This window comes from Rana temporaria, chromosome 4 (genome assembly GCF_905171775.1).
Source record: "Rana temporaria chromosome 4, aRanTem1.1, whole genome shotgun sequence".
Classification (NCBI taxonomy): domain Eukaryota; kingdom Metazoa; phylum Chordata; class Amphibia; order Anura; family Ranidae; genus Rana; species Rana temporaria.
Window position 1 is genome coordinate 91,872,722 of NC_053492.1, and position 26,113 is coordinate 91,898,834.

The window sequence follows — 26,113 nt, forward strand, 5'->3', positions numbered from 1 at the left end:
CCGTCCTGCACCCCGCCTCCCCCCCCCCACTGGAAGAATACAATAGCCCAGCGGGAGGGATTCCCCCCATCAACACCGATTAAAAAAAAAAAAATCATCATCTACAGCCCGCATTGGAGCTACAGCATGTAAAAGAAGACTAACCAAGCAGCCGGCTCTGGGCATAGCTAGACTTTGCCAGAGCTCCTGATGGTGCGGATGGGTCTGCTCGAAGCAGCAAGCAAGCAATGTCAGAGGACCAGATCATAAAGATACAGAAAGTAGGTCTAGATACGCAGACAGGAAGAGGCACTGAAGGCCAATACAGGTCCGGTTGGAAATTACGGACCAGATTTATCCAATCAACCTTTATAACAGCGTTGTTACATGAAACTTAATTTTCTTTGAAAAAGTATAGATGTATACAGTATGTAATAAGTTTCCTTCCAGTTTGTACTATTACTGATCTGAAGCCACAATCATGTTTTTAAAGTGGATGTAAACCCAATTCATGAAATTTGAGCTGGGCCCATATATCTGCAGTATTTTGTTATTTCTATTAGCTCTCTCCTGACCCGTTCCTCTGTTATAAGCCTGATAACTCCTGACACATCAGATAAAAGCAGCCTGAAATTTCTGTCCAGGAGGTTGCTAAAATAAATTAGCAGGGAGCTGGCCCTGTTACAAAACACCTCCGAGAGTCTCTGCCTATGTGGAGAGGGAGTATTTGCCTTTTAGCTATCTTGGCTGTATGCCCAAACATCACACTCTGTGTTAAACAGTAGGAGAACATTTCCTAACACGATCTCAACTTTCTAAAGAGTACAGTATATAAAATGTGAAGACAGCAGATATATATGTAAAACCTATTTAGGGAGATTTGTTTAATCTCAGTGTATCATCTGAGGCTGTTCACTTCACTGGGTATATGTGAGGGTCCACTTTAAGTAATTAGGTGAAAAACAGATTGAGGAAGAGGCTTGGGAACATTTTTCATGTATCCATTATTTTGTCCACCGTGTAGTAGTGAAAAAACACCTCATTTTGGACTGCCCTCCTTGTTTGGTTCTCTTGCTCGTCATCTCTGGCATATAACGCTATTGTTGTTATGTAGCCCATGTATGGGCAACTTATTTTTTAGGAATACTGAAATAAAAATAATACTCCAAAACACGATGTCAGAAATGGCAAGTGTCTCTTCAAGATCTGAATTCTATAGAGATGACGACATTGTGTCTTACAGATAAAACAATGAAATTCTTACCGTCCTTGAATGATCGGATTGCCATTCATCTCATGACGCACATGGCCTCCACTCTGTGTTAAGACACAGAATGTCTTTTACTCAATACAGTGTGTGTCCTTGATGTCATTGGCCATGATGATGTAACTGTCCCTTAACAGAAAATTGGATTCCATTTCTTCAAAATAACTCTGTTTCTGAATCGTGTCTCCTGGCGCATGCCATGTTTTGACTGATCTACATCTAAGAGCATTTAAACTGTTTCTGAATATGACGTGAATCAACAGGTACAGTATATAACGGCACATATATATATATCAGTGTAAAAACTCTGAAGCTGTCTCTGGTACCCTCCATGCACATAAAAATATAGTCTGCCATTAATTCAAATGTCTAAATATCATTTAACACGTTTTTGGGGTTCCAGTGTTAGAACTCACAATATGCAAATAAGTAACTTTCTAAGAAGACAAGTCTAGGGATTAAAAACACATTCTAAAGCTGGGTCTAAACCAGTCAAAAACGGTTGGTTCAGCTGTTTGTACAGTTCTTTGTTCGTCTGAACCCGGATTCAACCGAGCATGTTGTAAAACCAGAATCCGATCAGCACTCGCAGATTACTGGATCACTGTGTTCTGACGAGAGGGGGGGGGGGGGGGGGGGTCACAATAGCTCAGCGGGGAGATCACCTCACTAACATCGCACTTGTTATTACGGCGATCTGTGTTTTTGTTTGTTTTGTTTTTTCGGTTGAGCGGAAAACAAATCCCGTGTGTACCCAGCAAAAGGCAGTTTCATACGGCACCTTTGGTTCAGATCAGCTGGGGATCTGTGGGCTTATCCCCTGCTGATTGGAGCATAGCGGGGGGATGAAAGGTCCATGTCCGCTGAGTTTGTGCAGAGTGGACATGGAAAGACCCCACTCTGGCCTATAGGCAGCTGGGAGTAAATGGACTCCGCTGTCTGTCTACATCCAGCTGTCTTCGATCTGCTCTGCCCAAACGGAAGAGGACACTGTCCTCCTCAGGTTTTTTTTAGTGAGCCTAATCAGAGTCGTTTACAAGTCTGTTTACACCTGCCAGTCCATAGGAATGCATGGACCTTCTGATCAGGTCTGCCTGAGGCCGGGTTCACACTGGTGCGACACGACACTAGTACTACTTTGGATCCGACTTTGCCCTGCGACTTGAAGCCGACATCTGTCCGACTTTCAATGAACAGGGATCCGACTTGGATCCCTGCCAGTAACAGGTACTGTGTTTGAAATGAATCTTGAGGGGGAACTTCACGCCAAATTTTAACAAAAAAAATGGCGTGGGGGTCCCCCCCAAATCCATACCAATCCGAGCAGCAGCCCGACCGGTCAGGAAAGGGGGGTGCCGAGCGAGTGCCCCCCCTCCTTAACCGTGCCAGGCCGCATGCCCTCAACATGGGGAGGTAGGTGCTTTGGGGCAGGGGCCCCCAGCGGCCCCCCCACCCCAAAGCACCATGTCTCCATGTTGATGAGGACAGGGCCTATTCCCGACAACCCTGGCCGTTGGTTGTCAGGGTCTGCGGGCGGGGGGGCTTATTGGACCCTGGGAGGCCCCTTTAACAACTGCAGTATCAGATTGATGCTGCAGCCATCTAGGTGCGTATGAATGTTTTTTTTTTTTCATCCGCCCACTCTTCTCTTTTAATGCAGATGAACAAAAGCAGTTTGCAGTTCAACCTTGGTGGCAATCATGGCTCCCGCTGTGTGTATATATATATATATATATATTTTACACACATATACACACACTGTGGAGAAATTAATATTTTCACCCTAGGACAGGAAGTGCGTTAATTGCTGGATTCCCAGGTGAAAATATAGGCAGAAAGAAGCTTTTAGCACCGGCTCACATTAGTGCGTTTTGACATGCGATCTTGAATGTAAAGCATTTTAGGGTGTGTCCCCCAAGTATGTTGTTGTTGAAATGCAATTTGACATGTCAAATCTGCGGCAATTGCTGGCAATGGCACTGTCCTAAAAATCGGTGTGATGCTGCATTTGCAGCGCGGCACCGATTTCAAAAAGTTCTGTACTACTTTTTGCGATTTCGGGGTGAGATTTCTATTGACATCTGTACAGGGACCCGGACAGATGTCTGTGAAATCGTCACCGAAATGAGGACTGACATGCAGGAGTGAAATTCAGCTTCATTCCCGCAGATCACTGAACCAGGGCTTAAAGAGAAAACAAAAGCAGCCACCGCACTTAAGGACTGGTAAGCTGCAACTGATTACATTTTCTTTTTAGGGTTTAAATACACTTTTAAATTGCAATTTGTGAAGTGTGTAAAACCAGAAATCAAAACATCAGTATTATGATAGAAGGTGATTCAGTACTTTGCTTTGTTAGATTTGTATCTTCCCAAGGTTGTCTCCCTTTCTCTACTGGATAGCCAGACAACAAGGCCGCTGTGTATACAATAACATGAATAGAATTTTATTTCAGCTGTCTTTAATCCAGTATGTCCTGAAATGTCTGCTGACATCCCTGTAAATGTTATTTTCTCTATTATGTAAACCATGTTTTAAAGATTAAGAATTTAGATTTAGAGGCCTTCAAATGGCAGAAGAGAGAAGTGCTTGTGAGGTGAAGATAAGCCAGGAATGTGGGGCCTGTGAGCTCAAACCGACGTGACTGGACCTGGTCCGATTAAGCATGAAAAATGGAACATATGAAAGCTGCATAAGCTGCACAAGACTCATCTTTCAGATAAATGTTTCTATGACTACAATTTATTTCACTGATGTGACACCAGAATGGAATTTTTGCCTTTGTTCAAATGCAGAAGGACAATTTGTTTATTTGCAAAAACACGTGTAATCCAGCAAGTCTGTGCACGTGATTTGGACGCTATATAGCTCGTTCGGGAAGGCGGTACAAAGAAGATGTGGATTGCCACACTTTGCAAGTCACCTTTGCTCCTTCCACCTTCATGCTGAACAAATAAACTCACTGGCCACTTTATTATGGTAGATACAGTATCTCACAAAAGTAAGTGTGACAACACTGAGCAAATCACACTTCATACAAGCTGTACACTCACTACTTTACATTGTAGCAAACAGTGTCAATTTGCTGTCCCCCTCAAAATAACTCACACAGCCATTAATGTCTAAATCGCGGGCAACAAAAGGGAGTACACCCCTCAGTAAAAATGTCCAAATTAGGCCTAATTAGCCATTTTCCCTCCCCGGTGTCATGCGACTTGTTCGTGTTACAAGGTTTCAGGTGTGAATGGGGAGCAGGTGTGTTAAATTTGGTGTTATCGCTCTCATACTGGTCGCTGGAAGTTCAACATGGCACCTCATAACCTCAGAACTCTGAGGATCTGAAAAAAAGAAAAGAATTGTTGCTCTACATAAAGATGGCCTAGGCTATAAGAATATTGCCAAGTCCCTGAAACTGAGCTGCAGCTCGGTGGCCAAGACCATACAGCGGTTTAACAGGACAGGTTACACTCAGAACAGGGCTCACCATGGTTGATCAAAGAAGTTGAGTGCACATGCTCAGTGTCATATCCAGAGGTTGTCTTTGGGAAATAGACGTATGAGTGCCGCCAGCATTGCTGCAGAGGTTGAAAGGGTGGGGGGGGTCAGCCTGTCAGAGCTCAGACCATACGCCGCACACTGCATCAAATTGGTCTGCATGGCTGTCGTCCCAGAAGAAAGCCTCTTCTAAAGATGATGCACAAGAAAGCCTGCAAACAGTTTGCTGAAGACAAGCAGACTAAGGACATGGATTACTGGAACCTTGTCCTGTGGGCTGATGACACCAAGATAAACTTATTTGGTTTAAATAGTGTCAAGCGTGTGTGGCGGCAACCAGGTGAGGAGTACAAAGACAAGTGTGTCTTGCCTACAGTCAAGCATGGTGGTGGGAGTGTCATGGTCTAGGGCTGCATGAGTGCTGCCACCACTGGGGAGCTACAGTTCATTGAGGGAACCATGAATGTCAACATGTTCTATGACATACTGAAGCAGAGACTGCGCTGCAGGGTAGTATTCCAACATAACTACCCCAAACACACCTCCAAGATGACGACTGCTTAAGAAGCTGAGGGTTAGGCCTCGTACACACAACCGTTTTCCTCGACAGAATCCATCAAGAAACTTGGTGGCAGAGCTTTTTTGCCGAGGAAAACGGTCGTGTGTATGTTTTTCATCGAGAAAACTGGTGAGGAACTCAACGAGAAAAAAAGAGAACAAGTTCTCTTTTTCCTTGTCGGGAGTCTCAGTTTCCTCATCAGGCTGGTTTTCGACGAGAAACACGTTCCTGTGTATGCTAAGAAAGCCGCGCATGCTCAGAATAAAGTATGAGACGGGAGCGCACCTTCGGTAAAAGTAGCGTTTGTAATGGAGATAGCACATTTGTCATGCTGTAACAGCCTGAAAAGTGCAAATTGTCTCTTACCAAACTTTTACTTAACACGTAGTAACATGAGATTAGCAAAAGCAGCCCCAAGGGTTCTGCCAGTGGAATCAAACTTCCCCTGACGTCGTATGTGTTGTATGTCACCGCGTTTGAGAACGACGAGATTTGGTCTTGACAGTATGTACGCAAAGAAAGCTTGTCAAGTTTCTCGACAAGTCTAACAAGGAACTCGTCGAGGAAAACGATGTTTCATTTACGACGAGTTCCTCGGTCGTGTGTACGAGGCCTAAAGGTGATGAGCCTGAAAAATTTCAGCTGTGGCATTCACATGGTAGGGTCAGAATTTGGCGTAAACAACATGAAAGCATGGATCCATACTGCCTTGTATGAACGGTTTAGGCTGGTGGTGGTAATGTAATGGTGTGGGGAAAAATTTCTTGGCACACTTTGGGGCCCTTAGTACCAATTGAGCATTGTTTAAATGTCAGGGCCTACCTGAATATTGTTGCTGACCACGTCCATCCCTTATGACTACAGTGTACACATCTTCTGATGGCTCCTTCCAGCAGGATAATGCACCAGGTCACAAAGCTTAAATCATCTCACCACTGCTTTCTTGAACATGACAATGAAGTCATTGCACTCCAGTGGCCTCCACAGTCACCAGATCTCAATCCAATAGAGCACCTTCAAGACTGTGTGATGCTATCATGTCACTGGACCAAAGTCTCTGAGGAATGTTTCCAACACCTTGTTGAATTTATGCCACAAAGAATAAAGGCAGTTCTGAAGGCCAAAGGGGGTCCAACCCGGAACTAGCAAGGTGTACCTAATAAAGTGGCCGGTGAGTGTATAGATCAGGTTTATGCCATTAAAGTGCGAAGAGCAATAGTCCATAGTCCAGGAACCCTCCCTCCCTCCGGGTGGACATCAATAGGTCAGAGGTGAAGAGACCGATGCTGTGTTCCCAGTACAGAGGAACACATATCGGTCCCCTCCGTAGACAGCGGTGCCTGTCATTGGCGAATATCTCCTAAACCATGCAGGTTTAGGAGACATTGCCAACACCTACAGGTAAGCCTTAATGTAGGCTTACCTGTAGGTGTAAATGACAAAAGTGGGTTTACAATCACTTTAAAATAATTTGTTCTGCATTGACTTCAATGGCATGCAATACCGCATGCGGCCAGAGGTAGGGGGCGTTGGAGAGCCTCGGAAACAGCCAGAAAGGGTCGAGGACAGCTCGGCTGACCTCGGCAAACCGCAGAAAGGCTCTGGAATGGAGTATTTCCGTATTTTTCTGAGTCCACCTAAGGCCAAACACGGTACTGCACACCGCCTTGGCCTGAATCCTGCGCGTGTTTCAAGACAATACTCGCAAACAGAGTTAGGATTTTTAAAAATACAGTGAACCGCTTGTTAACCGCGTTACTCGCAATCCGAGGTTTCACTGTAAACTCAACACATTACGTCACCTCTGATGTTTTATTCTGTCATACGAACATTTTTGTATATTTACATGTTTATGTTTCTTTGGAATATGGCACATTGCTTTGTGCACGCTGCATGTTAAAAATAAGAATAACATTTTTTTTAAACAAATGAAAAAACACCTTCAACTGTAATGATGTAAAGCACCCAAATTGCCCCTGTGGCCGCAAATCATGCGATTTCTGCTGTCTAGGTTTAGACATAAGAGCTGGGAGACGCATTTCTTTATTCTTGGTAAGGGGGAGGAACTTTGTTTACTCAAAATAATGAAGTGGTTTGGTAATGCTGCTGCAGCCTTTTGATTCATGTGAGGTGTGAACTGTAGGCCTCATGCACACTGGACGTTTTTGGAGGTTTTTTACAGCAGCTGTTTTTGGCTTCAGACGTTTTTTTCTACAGTCAATAAACTCCCCATCATGTTGTCTCATGTGTCCATGTACACATAGGCTGCGTTCAGCAGTTTTTGGCTGGGGCGTTTTTTGGCTTAAAAAAAAAAAAAAAAAAAGAAACTAGTAGGTTCTGAGAGATGTTTTTCAGCGCTTTTCAGCTGTAAAAACGCTCTAATGTCCAAAAACACAGCTAAATGCAGATAAATGCTCAAAAACGCAGCTCACCAGCGTTTAACATTTTTGATCCATGAAAAAAAAAAACACTAATGCAGGAAAACGCTAATAAACCCAAAAAAACGCTATTGCAAAAACATAAAAAAAAAAAAAAAAAAAAAAAAAAAAAAAAAAACTTACTGCAAAGCCACTGGCATTTTTACAACGTTATTTTAACGTCCTTAAGGATAACACCTCTTTTCCTATAGGCAGACACACATTATATATATATATATATATATACACACACACATACACAGTGAGGAAAATAAGTATTTGAACACCCTGCTATTTTGCAAGTTCTCCCACTTGGAAATCATGGAGGGGTCTGAAATTGTCATCGTAGGTGCATGTCCACTGTGAGAGACATAATCAAAAAAAAAAATTCCAGAAATCACAATTTATGATTTTTTAACTATTTATGTGTATGATACAGCTGCAAATAAGTAGTTGAACACCTGTCTATCAGCTAGAATTCTGACCCTCAAAGACCTGTTAGTCTGCCTTTAAAATGTCCACCTCCACTCCATTTATTATCCTAAATTAGATGCACCCGTTTGAGGTCATTAGCTGCATAAAGACACCTGTGCACTCCATACAATCAGTAAGAATCCAACTACTAACATGGCCAAGACCAAAGAGCTGTCCAAAGACACTAGAGACAAAATCGTACACCTCCACAAGGCTGGAAAGGGCTACGGGGAAATTGCCAAGCAGCTTGGTGAAAAAAGGTCTACTGTTGGAGCAATCATTAGAAAATGGAAGAAGCTAAACATGACTGTCAATCTCCCTCGGACTGGGGCTCCATGCAAAATCTCACCTCGTGGGGTCTCAATGATCCTAAGAAAGGTGAGAAATCAGCCCAGGACTACACGGGAGGAGCTGGTCAATGACCTGAAAAGAGCTGGGACCACCGTTTCCAAGGTTACTGTTGGTAATACACTAAGACGTCATGGTTTGAAATCATGCATGGCACGGAAGGTTCCCCTGCTTAAACCAGCACATGTCAAGGCCCGTCTTAAGTTTGCCAATGACCATTTGGATGATCCAGAGGAGTCATGGGAGAAAGTCATGTGGTCAGATGAGACCAAAATAGAACTTTTTGGTCATAATTCCACTAACCGTGTTTGGAGGAAGAAGAATGATGAGTACCATCCCAAGAACGCCATCCCTACTGTGAAGCATGGGGTGGTAGCATCATGCTTTGGGGGTGTTTTTCTGCACATGGGACAGGGCGACTGCACTGTATTAAGGAGAGGATGACCGGGGCCATGTATTGCGAGATTTTGGGCAACAACCTCCTTCCCTCAGTTAGAGCTTTGAAGATGGGTCGAGGCTGGGTCTTCCAACATGACAATGACCCGAAGCACACAGCCAGGATAACCAAGGAGTGGCTCTGTAAGAAGCATATCAAGGTTCTGGCGTGGCCTAGCCAGTCTCCAGACCTAAACCCAATAGAGAATCTTTGGAGGGAGCTCAAACTCCGTGTTTCTCAGCGACAGCCCAGAAACATGACTGATCTAGAGAAGATCTGTGTGGAGGAGTGGGCCAAAATCCCTCCTCCAGTGTGTGCAAACCTGGTGAAAAACTACAAGAAACGTTTGACCTCTGTAATTGCAAACAAAGGCTACTGTACCAAATATTAACATTGATTTTCTCAGGTGTTCAAATACTTATTTGCAGCTGTATCATACAAATAAATAGTTAAAAAAATCATACATTGTGATTTCTGGATTTTTTTTTTTTTTTAATATGTCTCTCACAGTGGACATGCACCTACGATAACAATTTCAGACCCCTCCATGATTTCCAAGTGGGAGAACTTGCAAAATAGCAGGGTGTTCAAATACTTATTTTCATTACTGTATATATATATCTAGCTACCTCTACCTTTACTTTCCCTGTTCAACAGCCGTCATCACAGTATAAATATTTGCATTTGCCTTACATTTCTGTATAATTTAAAGCGAAACTCCTGAGCTGCCATTTAAATATACTCCTCAATAACCACAGAGGATATAAATCTACTTTGTGTGAAACAAATGGCCTTGCAAATTCAGATAATACCTTGTAAAAGTAGTGGTGACATCATTACTGTGTTGTATATAGTCCATGCAGAGAGCAGAGCTGTGGGAGGGACAAACTGGTGCTGGTTGTAAACCCTTAGACCCCTTTCACACTGAGGAGTTTTTCAGGCGGTACAGCGCTAAAAATAGCACTGCTATACCTGCCCAGCAACCTCAATGTGAAAGCTGGAGGGCTTTCACACTGAGACAATGCGCTGGCAGGAGAGAAAAAAAAAATCTCCTGTCAGTAGCATCTTTGGAGCAGTATGTATACCGCTCCTTCCTATTTAAAACAATGGGAAACCGCGGTAATACCGCCCGCAATGCGCCTCTGCAGAGGCGCATTGCGGGCGGTATTAACCCTTTATCGGCCGCTAGCGGGGGTTAATGCCGCCCTGCTAGCGGCCGAATCCCGCGGCAAATTCGACAGTATAGCGCCGCCCCAGTGTGAAAGGGGCCTTCAACACACTTTTTGCTACAGGTAAGCCTATAATAAGGCTTACCTGTAGCTACCCCGGATATCTCCTAAACCTGAACGGATTAGGACGTATCCCCTGTATTTCCATGTAATCGGCACATGCGCACTGCAGCAATGGCACGTACACCAATCACAGCGCCGGAGCCGAGATACCCGGAAGTAACTCCGGGACGACAAGTCGCCAGCCGGTGCTGTGTCGGGCACCGCAGCAGGGGGCTTTGATCCCAGGTGAGTATTAAATAATGGGCTATGCCAGGGCTCGACAAATTCCGGCGCCAGGTCGCCATGGTGACTAGAAATGGTGTCCTGGCGACTTGGCTTGGAAGGTTTTTTTTGTGAGCTGGCGCCATCTGGTGGTGAGCCGTTGGTATTACAAGTTATTACCACCAGATGTGTGAGCTGGCGCCATCTGGTGGTGGCCGTTGGTATTACAAGTTAAGCATTACAAGTTAAACAGCAATTCTAATGTCATTTTTCACTATTTTTCACTGCCATCTTCTTCCCTCTAATTAGAACCCCCAAACATTATATATATTTTTTATCCTAACACCCTAGAGAATAAAATGGCGATCGTTGCAATACTTTCTATCACGCCGTATTTGCGCAGCGGTCTTACAAGCGCACTTTTTTGGGAAAAAAATTACACTTTTTTTAATTAAAAAATAAGAAAACAGTAAAGTTATCCCCATTTTTTTTAATATTATGAAAGATAATGTTACGCCGAGTAAATTCATACCCAACATGTCACGCTTCAACATTGCATCCGCTCGTGGAATGCCAACAAACTTTTACCCTTTAAAATCTTCATAGGCGACGTTTAAAAAAAATCTACAGGTTGCACGTTTTGAGTTACAGAGGAGGTCTAGGGCTAGAATTATTGCTCTCGCTCTACCAATCGCGGCGATACCTCACATGTGTGGTTTGAACACCGTTTACATATGCAGGCGCTGCTCACGTATGTGTTCGCTTCTGCGCGCAAGCTCGTCGGGACGGGGTGCGTTTTCTGGCTCCTAACTTTTTTTAGCTGGCTCCTAGATTCCAAGCAAATTTGTCAAACCCTGTCATAGACTACAACGAGCCGGCGCTCGTCACATTCGATGCCGTCGCCGCCATCTTGCTACACCCCACACTAAACTTGTATGCTACCACGCATGCGTCAAACTCTTATCGAGCATGCGCGGGTTTACCTGGGACAGGTAAGCATACAGATGACCGGTTTTCTCGGCAGGAAACACTCTGCCGGGAAACTTGATGAGAAAATAGAGAGCAGGGTTCTCTATTTTCCCGTCGGGTTTTTTGGCTGTTTTCCTGACGGGAATTCCGGCCAAATGCTCTCCTGCCGGGAAAACCGGTCGTGTGTACGAGGCTTAAGGCCCCTTTCACATTACTGATCTGCCCTGTGAACCTCCGTAAGCTTAGCGGGGATCGCTCCGTTGATCCCCGCTGAGCCGGCGGATGACAGGGCGGTCCCTGCAGACGAGGAGCGCCCGTTCAGGTCCGCAAAAAAAAACTGTCAGGCGGACCTGAACCCGTGTGAAAGAGCCCTAAGGCTGTATTCACACAGGAACGGAAAGCTGCTAGAGCAGTTCCTGTCTGCAGTAGGGGGCAGTGTGGTGCACAATTCATCACATCACACGGCTCCCTTTCTTTCATTTTTTTCTCTTTTTACTGGCTGGTGTGTGGCAGCAGTAGCTCATGGAGGACCTGCAAGGAGCCCCGGCTGTACCGCACACTCTCTCTTTATTTATTTTTTTGTACAAACTTTATTTGAAGTATATAAACATACACTCGTGTTGTTATACAGCAGTACAATGTGCTGCAATTCTGCACAGTGCTCTGCAATAAAATGAAGCACGTCTGCCATTTATCGCAGCAGGCTGGAGCAAAGCTCTGGGCTACGTTTGCAGTGTGAATGGGACACACAGGAAACAATTATTTTCTGGGTGCCCTTGGGATGACATTTTAAAATGTAGAATGAATTGAAAGCCCCTTAAAATGTGTAAGGGGAAGGAGGCAGGAGAACATTGAATTTTTATATATATATATATATATATATATATATATATATATATATATATATATATATATATATATATATATATATATATATATATATATATATATATATACATACACACACACACACATACACACACCATATTTATCGGCGTATACCGCACACTATTTTGCCCTGAAAATCAGGGCAAAATCGTGGGTGCGCGGTATACTTTTATGTTTTATTTATCTCTTTACAAATAACTACATGATAAAACACATAGTCCATTCAGTGACGTCTGTTTAGAATAATCAGACGACCGCATTGTCTTCAATGTACACAGCTGGACTGTACAAATCTCCAGATCAGCCCATACTCCTGCCTGGGTCAATAACCCTGGAGACACATAACCCGGGGCAGTGTGCAGGATAAGTAGACGGTCTACAGGAATGTGTTATAAGCACACACAGCTCCTGGCACAATATACACTGGGCAGCTCTGTGTAAGGGAAGGGATGGAACTCCCCCCTCTCGTGTAACACAAAACCCCTAATTGTGTCCAGACAATGGCCTGCCATGAATCCGATGTCATTTCATTATAATAATAGGGAAACAGCCAAGAGCAGCGCTCACACGTCATACAATGTAACCTTACCAAACATCCCAGATGTACCAAACTCGATACTTTTAGATGGCGTAGCAACAATGGCCCGGATTCACATACATTGGCGCATATTTATGCCGGCGTAGCGTATCTAATATACGCTACGCCGATGTCGCGCAGAGAGGCAAGCACCGAATTCTCAAAGCACTTGCCTCCCAAACTGCGCTGGGTTCCCTCGGCGTAAGCCGTCGTAGGTGGAAGTGGGCGTGAGTCATGCTAATGAGGCGTGACCCCATGCGAATGATGGGCCAAACGCCATAGAAGTACTTTAAACGAGCGGCGCATGCGCCGTCCCGTGGCCCCATTCCCAGTGCGCATGCTCAGAATCACGTCGAAACAACTGCCTAACATACGTCGAATCACTGCCTACGACGTGAACGTAACCTACGCCCAGCCATATTCACGTACTACGTAAACGACATAAAATACGACGGCTGTGTTTCCTGGTCCATACCTTTGCATGAGTTGCACCTCCTATATGTGGAATAACTTTACGCCGGACGTACGCCTTACGCAAACCGCATATATATTGCGCCGGGCGCAACTACGGGGCCAAGTGATACAATAAGCGGCTATAGCTGCCGGCTGTATCACTGGAGCATGCCCGCAAGAACTCACCACCATGCAAGCTTGCATGAAGGTGGTGAATTCTTGCAGGGAGGAGCCGAGACAGCTGCCGAGGGACCCTAGAAGACGAGGTTCGGGGCCACTCTGTGCAAAACGAGCTGCACAGTCGAGGTATAACATGTTTGTTATTTAAAAAAACTTTAGTGTTCATTTAAAGCGGAGGTTTACCCCCAAAAAAAAAAAATTAACATTACATTCAGCCGAGTTGTCAGAATGACAATCGGCTGTTTTTTTTTTTTGTTTTTTTTTTATCCCCGTACATACCGTATTTTCACCGCCGCTTCCGGGTATGTCTTCTGCGGGACTGGGCGTTCCTAATTGATTGACAGGCTTCCGACCGTCGCATACTGCGCGTCACGAGTTTCGGCAAAATGTTTTTGGGTGAACCCCCGCTTTAAAGTGGTTGTAAACACTTTTTTTTTTGTGCTACAGGTAAGCCTATAATAATAGCCCGATACCCCCCTGTGTCTGCATGTGCCAAAGTGATCGGCACATGTGCACTGAAGCAACGGCACCTTGACTGGCCGGGCAATCTTCTGGGACCTGTGGTGAACTTCTTTCCGGTGCCGAGGTGCCCCAGGAGGAAGTGGGAGCTGGATACCTCTAAAAAGAGGGTATGCGCCCCCCCAAATAAATAAATCACATATCAAATGTGGGATGTCAGGGGGTCACCTACACTTAAAGCGGAAGTTCCATTTTTGGGTGAACTCCCCTTTATGCAGTGGAGGATGAAAGCCATGTACTCCAGGATACATATACAACCCCTAGTTTAGGAATCTGGTGTTTACAATTGTCGGCAGGAAGTGACAAAAGTGACACTGATGTAAGGACTCAACTACAATGTGACTTTACTTCACACCACCAACACCGCTAATAACTGCCTGTAGCAAGTCACAGATGGGCCCTGCAAGAGATGGAGACACAACAGGGAAAAGCTGCAGTTAAAGTGTACATAACCCCTAACAATCAACTTCTCTTACTTGCTCCCTTTGGTTGGTTAAATATACAATTGAAAATGTTTTTTATATCTGTTCAATAAGTGAAAAAAAAATACCTGTTGATGAGAAGTTCCGAGCAGTCCTTTCTGTATTATCTCATAGAGTTTAATTACCCCTCCTAGTTCTTATCTTGAGACTACAGAACAATGCTTTCCTTTGTTGTGGAGATGAGGACAAGGGGGCCGGGCGATCCGGTTAAGCTGGCCATAGATAGTTTTGAATCTCAGCCCGTTCAGCAGGGATCGGCCTAGATTCTAACCATCCATGGGCAAGCTGATTGTACCCAAGTCAGTTGAGAAGTGGGGGGAGGGGGTGTTCTGCTGTCAGAAAGGACATCTTGCATTAAAATTGAGAAGCGGGGGGTGCTGACTTCTTACCTCTTCTCCCATGCAGCCAGCGAGTTGAGAAGCGGGGTGAGGGGGCGAAAATGACTTCTCACCAGGCGGGGCCTCTAGTAATTTGGGGGGCCCTTCGCAGCTTTGCGTGGCCCTAAGCGGCTTGCATAGTGAGCCTATAGGGCAGATCGGCCCTGCCTCCATCAACACTGAATGTGCTCATAGGGAAATCAAGTGATTTTCTTTCCTGCAACCCATAGTTGCAGGAAAAAAAAAATTGCATCATTTATTGCCTTTCTTAGGTTGGCCATGCACAGCTCAAATCTTGGCCAGTACAGCCGGAATCGAGATTCAAACCCTAATGGGCAGGCTGGTTGCTACAGCCATACCACTAAAGATAATCACTTCCCCTGTCTTCTCCCGGAGGGGGTGGGAAATTGCTGATTCTCCTGTTGATGGGAGAATCGTGCAAACTTTTCTGCGATACATGTCCAGTGCGAATTGGATGTCCATTTTCAGTGCGAATAAAAAAAAAGTGCTTTTAGCGGTTCCGGTGCATTTTTTATGCGGTTCTGATGCAAATTTGCGGGGTTCAAGACCAGCTGCGATTTCAGTGCTGGCCAATACATACTAGTAGATAAAGGGTGTCAACTCCTGTAGTAGGAGAGCAACCTGTGCTGAAATCCTGAACTGAATCCAGTGCACATGTGCAATACAGAAGCGTTCCCATAGAACTCAATGAGCCTGGAATTGGCACCTGAACCGTACTGTAGCTCAGAAAACGCACAGGACTCTTTAAATTTGCCCTGCAGATGCACCACGTGTATGTGAATTGCGACCAGCTTCAATGGAAATCAATGTTATTTCACATGTCATGCGAATCAGATGCAGTTAAAACTCCTCCAACTCGCAAACATGTAAACCGAGCCGGAAAGTTTTTCTCTATTAGCAGCTGTAGCCAATCAGTGTTTTCTGTCAGCAAGGGTTACAGTTATCAGAATATAAATTTCCCAGTAAGACCCCTTTCACGCTGGGGCATTTTTCAGGTGCTTTTGGGCCAAACAATAGCGCCGGTAAAGCGCCTAAAAAATGACTCCCCTGCAGTCTCAGTGTGAAAGCCCGAGGTATTTCACACTGAGGCAATGTGCTGGCAGGAACTCACACTGAAAGCGCCCGGGCGTTGGCGGTAAAACGCAGCTAAAAAGCGCCCTCCTAGCGGCCGGATACCTCCACAAAAATAACAGTAAAGCTACTTTCACACTAGCGTGACGCGGGTGTTGGTGGTATAGCAGCGCTATTTTTAACAGCTCTTTACTGTCGTTTTTGCTGTGCTTTTCATTCGCTAGAAGGGTGTTTTTAACCCCCACTAACAGCCGAAAAAGGGTTAAAGCCACCCGGAAAGCGGCGTTGCAGCGGCGGTTTTGCGGCGCTGCCCATTGATTTCAATGGGCAGGGGCAATTTGGAAGAGGTGTATTCACCGCTCCTGCGGCGCCTCAAAGATGCAGCTGACAGGACTTTTTTGAGCGCTCTGCCAGCGCACCGCTCCAGTGTGAAGGCCCTCGGGCTTTCACACTGGAGTGACAGGAGCGGGTCTTTCAGGGCACTTTGTAGGCGCTATTTTTAGCACTATAGCGCCTCAGTGTGAAAGTAGCCTTAAACGGTACTAAAAATAGTGGCGCTTTACCGCTGACGCCTCGGTGTGAAAGGACTTGAAGGGAAGGGGGGAGAGCGAGGGATTCCTCCATCCATCTCATTTTGGTGCATGGAGGAGTCTGTTCTTTTCTTCTTTTTTTTTTCTTCAGACGATGAGTTTAACAACAACAACAAAAAAAGAACCATGTATGACCAGATTTACAGTCTATTGGAGGAATTCTGCAGGCAACCATATGCAGGTATTAGTAATATATGTTTTTTCAGTAAACGTCCAGGGGGAAGTGTCTTCTAGTCCTATGGCCAGGGGGGGGAAGTGTCTTCTAGTCCTATGGCCAGGGGGGGGAAGTGTCTTCTAGTCCTATGGCCAGGGGGGGGAAGTGTCTTCTAGTCCTATGGCCAGGGGGGGGAAGTGTCTTCTAGTCCTATGGCCAGGGGGGGGAAGTGTCTTCTAGTCCTATGGCCAGGGGGGGGAAGTGTCTTCTAGTCCTATGGCCAGGGGGGAAGTGTCTTCTAGTCCTATGGCCAGGGGGGAAGTGTCTTCTAGTCCTATGGCCAGGGGGGGAAGTGTCTTCTAGTCCTATGGCCAGGGGGGAAGTGTCTTCTAGTCCTATGGCCAGGGGGGAAGTGTCTTCTAGTCCTATGGCCAGGGGGGAAGGGTCTTCTAGTCCTATGGCCAGGGGGGAAGGGTCTTCTAGTCCTATGGCCAGGGGGGGAAGGGTCTTCTAGACCTATGGCCAGGGGGGGAAGTGTCTTCTAGACCTATGTCCAGGGGGGAAGTGTCTTCTAGTCCTATGTCCAGGGGGGAAGTGTCTTCTAGTCCTATGGCCAGGGCCAAGTGTCTTCTAGTCCTATGGCCAGGGCCAAGTGTCTTCTAGTCCTATGGCCAGGGCCAAGTGTCTTCTAGTCCTATGGCCAGGGCCAAGTGTCTTCTAGTCCTATGGCCAGGGCCAAGTGTCTTCTAGTCCTATGGCCAGGGCCAAGTGTCTTCTAGTCCTATGGCCAGGGCCAAGTGTCTTCTAGTCCTATGGCCAGGGCCAAGTGTCTTCTAGTCCTATGGCCAGGGCCAAGTGTCTTCTAGTCCTATGGCCAGGGCCAAGTGTCTTCTAGTCCTATGGCCAGGGCCAAGTGTCTTCTAGTCCTATGGCCAGGGCCAAGTGTCTTCTAGTCCTATGGCCAGGGCCAAGTGTCTTCTAGTCCTATGGCCAGGGCCAAGTGTCTTCTAGTCCTATGGCCAGGGCCAAGTGTCTTCTAGTCCTATGGCCAGGGCCAAGTGTCTTCTAGTCCTATGGCCAGGGCCAAGTGTCTTCTAGTCCTATGGCCAGGGCCAAGTGTCTTCTAGTCCTATGGCCAGGGCCAAGTGTCTTCTAGTCCTATGGCCAGGGCCAAGTGTCTTCTAGTCCTATGGCCAGGGCCAAGTGTCTTCTAGTCCTATGGCCAGGGCCAAGTGTCTTCTAGTCCTATGGCCAGGGCCAAGTGTCTTCTAGTCCTATGGCCAGGGCCAAGTGTCTTCTAGTCCTATGGCCAGGGCCAAGTGTCTTCTAGTCCTATGGCCAGGGCCAAGTGTCTTCTAGTCCTATGGCCAGGGCCAAGTGTCTTCTAGTCCTATGGCCAGGGCCAAGTGTCTTCTAGTCCTATGGCCAGGGCCAAGTGTCTTCTAGTCCTATGGCCAGGGCCAAGTGTCTTCTAGTCCTATGGCCAGGGCCAAGTGTCTTCTAGTCCTATGGCCAGGGGGGAAGTGTCTTCTAGTCCTATGGCCAGGGGGGGAAGTGTCTTCTAGTCCTATGGCCAGGGGGAAGTGTCTTCTAGTCCTATGGCCAGGGGGAAGTGTCTTCTAGTCCTATGTCCAGGGGGAAGTGTCTTCTAGTCCTATGTCCAGGCGGAAGTGTCTTCTAGTCCTATGGCCAGGGGGAAGTGTCTTCTAGTCCTATGGCCAGGGGGAAGTGTCTTCTAGTCCTATGGCCAGGGGGAAGTGTCTTCTAGTCCTATGGCCAGGGGGAAGTGTCTTTTAGTCCTATGTCCAGGGGGAAGTGTCTTTTAGTCCTATGTCCAGGGGGAAGTGTCTTTTAGTCCTATGTCCAGGGGGGAAGTGTCTTCTAGTCCTATGTCCAGGGGGGAAGTGTCTTCTAGTCCTATGTCCAGGGGGAAGTGTCTTCTAGTCCTATGTCCAGGGGGAAGTGTCTTCTAGTCCTATGTCCAGGGGGAAGTGTCTTCTAGTCCTATGTCCAGGGGGAAGTGTCTTCTAGTCCTATGTCCAGGGGGAAGTGTCTTCTAGTTCTATGTCCAGGGGGAAGTGTCTTCTAGTCCTATGTCCAGGGGGCACCACCAGATTGTTTTACTAGAAAGCATTACAAAACAAATCTAAAAGACACTCAGAACCAACTATGAAATACCTAGAGTGGTAAAATCAACAACAGACAATGCACTCAGGGCTGGGGGGAGCACACACTGATCTTAGGATAAAAGAGTCCATAAAATTCACTAAAGATGTGGTCAAGTTGGAGCACTTGGTCCTTATCTGCCATCAGTACTCTAAGCTACATACAGACATTAGATAGAAGCTTGAACAAATAAACCTGCGTACACCTAAAATCACTCATTCAAAAGATCTCTCTTGCATTAACATGACATAGAAATAGATCTAGGGAACTGAAAAAGGTCACCCTTTCCCTACTAAATGAGGTGCAAGTGCAGGAAAGTATGAGATAAAGGGTACCACATCCAAGAGACATATGAAGAAAACAGACTTATAAAAAGGTACACATGACACAACAATAGTACTAAAAACTGTCAGATTTTTATTAAATTAAAAAGTCTATTGGAGGAATTCTGCAGGCAACCATATGCAGGTATTAGTAATATATGTTTTTTCAGTAAACGTCCGGGGGGAAGTGTCTTCTAGTCCTATGTCCAGGGGGGAAGTGTCTTCTAGTCCTATGGCCAGGGGGGAAGTGTCTTCTAGTCCTATGGCCAGGGGGGAAGTGTCTTCTAGTCCTATGGCCAGGGGGGAAGTGTCTTCTAGTCCTATGGCCAGGGGGGAAGTGTCTTCTAGTCCTATGGCCAGGGGGGAAGTGTCTTCTAGTCCTATGGCCAGGGGGGAAGTGTCTTCTAGACCTATGGCCAGGGGGGAAGTGTCTTCTAGTCCTATGGCCAGGGCCAAGTGTCTTCTAGTCCTATGGCCAGGGCCAAGTGTCTTCTAGTCCTATGGCCAGGGCCAAGTGTCTTCTAGTCCTATGGCCAGGGCCAAGTGTCTTCTAGTCCTATGGCCAGGGCCAAGTGTCTTCTAGTCCTATGGCCAGGGCCAAGTGTCTTCTAGTCCTATGGCCAGGGCCAAGTGTCTTCTAGTCCTATGGCCAGGGCCAAGTGTCTTCTAGTCCTATGGCCAGGGCCAAGTGTCTTCTAGTCCTATGGCCAGGGCCAAGTGTCTTCTAGTCCTATGGCCAGGGCCAAGTGTCTTCTAGTCCTATGGCCAGGGCCAAGTGTCTTCTAGTCCTATGGCCAGGGCCAAGTGTCTTCTAGTCCTATGGCCAGGGCCAAGTGTCTTCTAGTCCTATGGCCAGGCGAAAGTGTCTTCTAGTTCTATGTCCAGGGGGAAGTGTCTTCTAGTCCTATGTCCAGGGGGAAGTGTCTTCTAGTCCTATGTCCAGGGGGCACCACCAGATTGTTTTACTAGAAAGCATTACAAAACAAATCTAAAAGACACTCAGAACCAACTATGAAATACCTAGAGTGGTAAAATCAACAACAGACAATGCACTCAGGGCTGGGGGGAGCACACACTGATCTTAGGATAAAAGAGTCCATAAAATTCACTTAAGATGTGGTCAAGTTGGAGCACTTGGTCCTTATCTGCCATCAGTACTCTAAGCTACATACAGACATTAGATAGAAGCTTGAACAAATAAACCTGTGTACACCTAAAATCACTCATTCAAAAGATCTCTCTTGCATTAACATTACATAGAAATAGATCTAGGGAACTGAAAAAGGTCACCCTTTCCCTACTAAATGAGGTGCAAGTGCAGGAAAGTATGTGATAAAGGGTACCACATCCACATCCAAGAGACATATGAAGAAAACAGACTTATAAAAAGGTACACATGACACAACAATAGTACTAAAAACTGTCAGATTTTTATTAAATTTTAAATTAATAATGATGCATTAAACAAGAGCGACATAGCTAATTCACACATCACACGCCCTCATTACCATTTGTTCCCACCGTAGGGTGGGAACAAATCACTGTAAGCTGCAATAAGTGATCAATGGAATATGTGATTGATTCATTTCAGATATCTAAGATCAGCAGAGGCTAGCGAGGACGTATGGTATTGGTTGTATGTGATGATGCGTTTTAAATCATATTGTTCTGTCATGGGTACCTTAAAAGTTTTTTTTTTTCCCCCATTCAGATTTCTCTCAGATCCGCTTCTCATCAGACAAATTATTTTTTTCCATGTCTAATTCTCTATCTGCAGATAATTAGATGAAAACATGCATATTATCTGACATGGTTGTTTGTTTTTGTTTTTTGTTTTTTTTTTCTTTAACAAACACTCTTGCTAAGAAAGAAAGTTACTCTTAATACAAATATTTTGAATACAGAAGATCATTCCCAAGTTTAGTGAGCATTGTCTTTAGCAGCCTTTCCTAATCAGGGTTCCCTAAACACCAATGTAAGGAGCATTCTTCCCACTGACCACCAATGTAAGGAGCATTCTTCCCACTGACCACCAATGTAAGGAGCATTCTTCTCACTGACCACCAATGTAAGGCAGGGTTTGACAAATTTGCTTGGAATCTAGGAGCCAGCTAAAAAAGTTAGGAGCCAGAAAACGCGCCCCGTCCCGACGAGCTTGCGCGCAGAAGCAAACACATATGTGAGCAGCGACCGCATATGTAAACGGTGTTCAAACCACACATGTGAGGTATCGCCGTATCTACTGTAGCCCTAGACCTCCTCTGTAACTCAAAACATGCAATCTGTACAGTTTTTTAAATGTCGCCTATGGAGATTTTAAAGGGTAAAAGTTTGACGCCATTCCACGAGCGGACGTAATTTTGAAGCGTGACATGTTGGGTATCAATTTACTCGGCGTAACATTATCTTTCATAATATTAAAAAAAAATGGGGATAACTTTACTGTTGTCTTATTTTTTAATTATAAAAAGTGTAATTTTTTCCCCAAAAAAGTGCGCTTGCAAGACCGCTGCGCAAATACGGCGTGACAGAAAGTATTGCATTGATCGCCATTTTATTCTCTAGGGTGTTAGGATAAAAAATATATATAATGTTTGGGGGTTCTAATTAGATGGAAGAAGATGGCAGTGAAAAATTACATTAGAATTGCTGTTTAACTTGTAATGCTTAACTTGTAATACCAATGGCCACCACCAGATGGTGCCAGCTCACAAGCCCCCCCTTCCAAGCCAAGTCGCCAGGACCCTATTTCTAGTCGCCATGGGGACCTGGCGCCCGGGATTTGTCGAGCCCTGATGTAAGGAATATTCTTCCCACTGACCACCAATGTAAGGAGCATTCCTCCCACTGACCATCAATGTAAGGAGCATTCCTCCCACTGTCCCCTGATTTAAGAAGCATTCCTCTCACTGACCACCAATATAAGAAGCATTCCTCCCACTGGCCACCAATGTAAGAAGCATTCCTCTCACTGACCACCAATATAAGAAGCATTCCTCCCACTGTCCCCCAATGTAAGAAGCATTCCTCTCACTGACCACCAATATAAGAAGCATTCCTCCCACTGGCCACCAATGTAAGAAGCATTCCTCCCACTGGCCACCAATGTAAGAAGCATTCCTCCCACTGGCCACCAATGTAAGAAGCATTCCTCTCACTGACCACCAATGTGAGAAGCATTCCTCTCACTGACCACCAATGTGAGAAGCATTCCTCTCACTGACCACCAATGTGAGAAGCATTCCTCTCACTGACCACCAATGTGAGAAGCATTCTTCTCACTGACCACCAATGTAAGAAGCATTCTTCTCACTGACCACCAATGTGAGAAGCATTCCTCTCACTGACCACCAATGTGAGAAGCATTCCTCTTACTGACCACCAATGTAAGAAGCATTCTTATCACTGACCACCAATGTAAGAAGCATTCCTATCACTGACCACCAATGTAAAGAGAAGTCTTTCCACTGTCCCCCAATGTAAGAAGCATTCCTATCACTGACCACCAATGTAAGAAGCATTCTTATCACTGACCACCAATGTAAATAGAAGTCTTTCCACTGTCCCCCAATGTAAGGAGCATTCTCACCACTGTGCCCCAATGTATGGAGGCACCACATGAACCACTAGCATAAGAGGGCATTCTTTCCACTGACCACAAGCCTAAGGCGACCATCTCTCCTTGACCACGATTTGTATACAAAATCATTTTAACCCGGGGTTCCCTGAGACCTGAACATTATTTTTGTCCTCTCCTCTTCCCCCATCCCCCCTCAGAGGTTGAGAAAGGCTGCTCTGTGGCTTTGGTAAAAATCAGACTACCACCAAAAGTGGAAAGATCCTGGTTCGGTGCCCCAACTTTAAAGGGGTTGTAATGCTTTGTTTTATTTTCTAAATAGGTTCCTTTAAGCTAGTGCATTGTTGGTTCACTTACCTTTTCCTTCGATTTCCCTTCTAAATGTTTTTTTATTTGTCTGAATTTCTCACTTCCTATTTCTCCTCAGTAAGCTTGCCCCCATCATCCGAGCCGTTCTGGCTGGGGGTTAGTCAGCCAGAACAGCTTACTGAGGAGGAACAGGAAGTGAGAAATTCAGACAAAGAAAAAAAAACATTTAGAAGGAAAAATCGAAGGAAAAGGTAAGTGAACCAACAATGCACTAGCTTAAAGGAACCTATTTAGAAAATAAAAAACAAACCTTTACAACCCCTTAAGCTGTTCTCTGGGAAAAGTAAAAATCCTCCCTTGTAGTAGGTCAGCCCACATGTGGAAGGGTTAGATCTAGGACAGAGATTTGCAATTAGCGGACCTCCAGCTGTTGCAGAACTACAAGTCCCATGAGGCATAGCAAGACTCTGACAGCCACAAGCATGACACCCAGAGACAGAGGCATGATGGGACTTGTAGTTTTGCAACAGCTGGAGGTCCGCTAATTGCATATCCCTGATCTAGGAGAATGGGAAGAGGCCGAAGCAGAGGTTCTCTTATTCTTCCCCCCTAGGCTGTCCCTTGGTGGTCTCACGTCCATCGCTCTCTTTTCTTCTCCCCTAGGCTTCAGCAGTGGACTGTTCCTTGGTGGTCTCACACCCATCGCTCTCTTCTTCTTCCCTAGGCTCCAGCAGTGGACTGTCCCTTGGGGCTCTCACGTCCTTTGCTCTCTTCTTCTTCTCCCCTAGGCTCCTGCAGTGGACTGTCCCATGGTGGTCTCACATCCATCGCTCTCTTCTTCTTCTCTAGAATCCAGCAGTGGACTGTCCCTTGGTGGTCTCATATCCATCGCTCTCTTCTTCCCTAGACTCCAGCAGTGGACTGTCCCATGGTGGTCTCACATCCATCGCTCTCTTCTTCTTCTCTAGAATCCAGCAGTGGACTGTCCCTTGGTGGTCTCATATCCATCACTCTCTTCTTCCCTAGACTCCAGCAGTGGACTGTCCCATGGTGGTCTCACATCCATCGCTCTCTTCTTCTTCTTCTTCTCTAGAATCCAGCAGTGGACTGTCCCTGGTGGTCTCATATCCATCGCTCTCTTCTCCCCTAGGCTCCAGCAGTGGACTGTCTCTTGGTGGTCTCACATCCATCACTCTCTTCTTCTTCTCCCCTAGGCTCCAGCGGCGAACTGTCCCTTGGTGGTCTCACGTTCCAATCGCTCTCTTCTTGTTCCCCCCTAGGCTCCAGCAGTGGACTGCCCCTTGGTGGTCTCACGTCCAATCGCTCTCTTCTTCTTCTCCCCTAGACTCCAGCAGTGGACTGTCCCTTGGTGGTCTCATGCCCATCGCTCTTCTTCTTCTCCCCTAGGCTCCAGCAGTGGGCTGTCCCTTGGTGGTCTCACGCCCATCGCTCTTCTTCTTCTCCCCTAGGCTCCATCAGTGGTGGACTGTCCATTGGTGGTCTCACGTCCATTTGAGGTCTGTATGCTTGTCTGGGTGAGCGTAGGAGAGAAGCTGTGGGCACCGGTCTTGGAGGGGGCGGAGGATTGAGTAAGTTAAACACATTTTTTCGCCCCCCCCCCCCTAGATCTAATCCAGAATTTAACCCACGCAGTGCCAGGGCAGCCTCACTAGAAGGGGAGATGTCTCCTTACTCTAGACAGTAACCATTCTGATCCTGAGCTCTATCCTTCTACTATGGATCTCTAAGCACACCTATAGAACAATAATATTGCTGGCATGTGCCCTCCCTGTACAATGGCAGGCATTGTGATGATCTTAGACCAGGCTAGCCCTAGGAGCTCCTGGAGCCTGCCCTCCCTCTTCCTTCTTATCTGGTGACCTCAGCAGCTGAGCCTCTGAAGGAGGGGGAAGAGTCCGGACTATAGAGGGGCTCCATCATCACAGACAGCACCCCCAGCACACAACAAGCACCCCCCTATCACTTTCAGCCTCCTGGGGGAAAGATGGAGGTCCACATCTAGCGCAGGACACCAGGGAGGTCCCCAGAGAGGACACACATACACACAGCAGATCGGAACACTCACGGCCAGTCCTGACCCGATCAGCCTCCGAGTCTACTTACCGGCACCAGCAGAAGAAGAAGAGCCTCCAGCAGCTTGATGCAGTGTCCGCTCCGCACATGCGCAGTGCAGGCTGATGCCGGGATAATGAGCAGAGCCGATGATGCTCTCAGAAGATGGAAGAGGCTGAGCCTGGGAGGAGGAGCCCTTGAGGAGGGGGCGGGCCTATGTGTGTGTGTGAGCTGTCATTGGAGGATCATCGCAACATTTCTTCTACAGATAAATTGTATCATCACACGTGATCATAGACACTCATAGTAGCATGACAGCTGTCACAGATCAGCCACTGATGAGACTTTATTATTCTTATCATTTTATGTGGGTTAGTTAGAAATAAAATGTACATCACATGGGGAAGCCAGGATGTTAGAGAGGAACTTGAATAAAAACCCAGATAGCAAGTAATTGTTACTTGCTAAGCTCTTGCTAGACTTGTCAGGCTTCACAAGTTTGTTGCACAATTGCAGCAAGTCCGCATTGCTACACACTCCAGATCACCTTGATTTTCTAACATTGTGCAAGTCTGCTACACGTTCTGCTTCAGTTATGTTGTGTAATAGTCATCCCACCACAGGGGGCGCTGTGACTGGATTTTCATCATTGCTCCCTGCTGTGTGTAAGGTTTTACTTTAACCACTTCAGCCCCAGAAAAATTGGCTGCCTAATGACCGGGTCATTTTTTGCAATACGGTACTGTTTTGCTTTAACTATCAATTGCGCGGTCGTGCGACGTTGTACCCAAACAAAATTGATGTCCTTTTTTTCCCATAAATAGAGCTTTCTTTTGATGGTAATTGATCATCGCTGCGATTTAAATTTTTTGCGCTATAAACAAAAAAAAGCGACAATTTAAAAAAAAAAAAAACA

General features: G+C 46.0%; 1 protein-coding gene across 1 annotated transcript in view; it reads right to left on the minus strand.

Moving 5' to 3' along the window:
* Positions 1-25,363, minus strand: part of RNF144A (ring finger protein 144A) — a 103,710-nt gene extending 78,347 nt beyond the window's left edge. Inside the window, exon 1 of the mRNA XM_040348648.1 lies at positions 25,249-25,363. The gene's annotated coding sequence lies outside the window, so the exon portion shown is untranslated. The remainder of the gene's footprint in view (positions 1-25,248) is intronic.
* Between the last annotated feature and the right edge of the window lie 750 nt (positions 25,364-26,113).